The following is a 2,281-nucleotide window of genomic DNA, read 5'->3' as shown; positions in this document are numbered from 1 at the left end:
AAATAGGTCTTGCGCACCAATCGACCTGTTCAAGTTTATCTGCGCTATCCTTCCTATTTTGCGCGGTCCGGTTCAGCCACATTACTCCGATCGGCTGATTTTCCCTGCAACCCCGGGCTCTGACTCAGTCCTCTCTTGGGTGGGCAGGGAGGACATTCCTCCGAGCCCGCCCTATGGTCGTATCTACGGCCAAGCTCTCTGCAGATAGGGCAGCTTGATGGTCTACCGCACTCTCTGGCTAAGTGTCCCTCTGCGCCACAGTTGAAACAGCACTGTGACCGGTCAACGTCACTTGGACACCTCTCCCGGACGTGTCCAGTAGCCAGGCACTTAAAGCATTGGGCAGGCCTCTTCTTCAGTAGGTCAACCCTGGCCGTGGACCATCCCACCCGTAAGTTGCTGTCCTGTGCCAAGCGGATCGCAGCGTCCAACGGGCACTGCGTCCATACTGTGCGGAGGCCGTTTCTCGTTGATCTGGACTGTCCCATGCGTATGTCATCCTCGTTGCACTTTCCAGCTGTGGCCATTGCCGTTCTAAGCTCTCGTGGGCTGATCGAGACGTCGAGTCCAGAGAGACGAAGCTCTCCTTTCAGCGATGGTCTCGTAACTCTAACCCCAGAGTCCCTAAATGTTTCCCGTAACCTGGCCGCCAAGGTATCCGCCTTCGGGGACATGTCGCTGCCCGGGATTTCAACAATAACGGCCCCGGACATAGCGGTTCTGAGTCTGGTATGTTCGATACCCAGCTCTTTCAGATCGACGCTATCTCGAGCCTTCTTAACAACGTCGGCGAACTTCATTCCTTCCGGGAATGCCATAGACACCGCTGCCGATCGTGGAGGACGCCTACGGTTAATCACGGGATCCATCCCTCGGTCTGCAGCTTGATTCATTTGTCTTGGTCCTCTTCCAGTTCTCGCTTCGGATGGTTGTTCGGCCGCATTACCTCTCTCCTCCGCTTGTTTTGTTTCGTTCACAGCCGGAGTGTGTGGAGGTTCCTGTTTTCTGGCCCGCTCTTTTTTTCTTGACCTCTTCCTCGACGCTCTGTCCCGAACGAAGCCGTCATCCTCAGTCTGTGACTCTGTCATCACCGACGAGGAGGGACGCCCCTCAGCCAGCCCAGGCTTATCGAGGATGCGCCGAGGGCCCTTATCCTGTACAGGTTTATTCTTACGAGTATCCGGCAAATGCTCCTTCAGGGCTGCCGCCACCGCCCCACTAATGGCAGCAGTGAGCCTGACGAAAAAGTCCTCCCCGGGAGGGGCCCCGACTGCCGTCGGGGGGGAAGCCCTTATTCCAGCTGGAGTTCTACCCCGAACCGGGGTCGTGTGTCTATGACCCAAAGGTCTGTCCTCAGCCATCTGGGAAATGTCCGCAATCGGGCTGAAGTACTCAGCGGATGGGCCGGGTGAGACCACCTCCATGCGTCCGTCCTCATTCACGGCCGCTTTCCCAAAGAGTGGGGCTCCACTCCGCAGGTCCTCGATTTCTAGCCTGAGACGATGGTTATCCTCCTTCAGGTCTTTCATTTCTTGTTGCAATCCCAAAATTTTGGAGCGAAGAAAGCCGGAATCGCCGTCCATCGACGCTCTCATAGCCAGCACTTTGATAACCTCCGAGGCGGCGGAGGTCTTAATCTTCATCGCGTGGGCAAAAGACCCTTTTATATTCTTAGATCGTCTCCTTCGATCTTCGACCTCCTCTAGCCATTCATTGGCCAGGGCCGCCCTGTCGGCCGACGACAACTCCTCGATTTCGCCCACGAGGCCGTCCACTTCTTGCTTTTGCGCATCAGTGAAACGGCCGGGTGTCTGCCTATCATCCTCAGAATCGTCAGGAGACGAGACAATCCTTTTCCTCTTCGAGGAGGACCGCGAGGAATCCGAACCCCTCCTAGGTCTTGATGCGGATGTATAAGACACGAATTCCAGGTCTCTACTCCGGGGAGTACTCGGTCTCGTCGAGGGACCCGCATCGGCCGGTTCAACCAATTCGACATCCGGAGACTCCTGCCTTGTAGGCACCTTAAACTTCTTCTTATCCGTCACTGGCTTGTCAGCCGGTTTTTCAAAAGTGTGGCCTTTCTCGGCCTCCTCCATGTTGACATCGGCTGCTGGTGTTCCACTTGGTTCCACTAACCTGGTAGTCCCATCAGCTGCTTTGACCACTGCTATATTTACCCGCTCCATCCTCACGATCGCAGGCTTAAGCGAGGGGTCTGGTCCCCCCCGCTCACTCCCTTCGCATGTTAGCGACGCAGGAGGGTAGGGACAAGAGCCCT

The sequence above is a fragment of the Wasmannia auropunctata genome, unplaced genomic scaffold, assembly GCF_000956235.1.
Source record: "Wasmannia auropunctata unplaced genomic scaffold, wasmannia.A_1.0 LD336101.1, whole genome shotgun sequence".
NCBI classification, from domain to species: Eukaryota; Metazoa; Arthropoda; class Insecta; order Hymenoptera; family Formicidae; genus Wasmannia; species Wasmannia auropunctata.
This window is presented reverse-complemented; position numbering follows the sequence as displayed.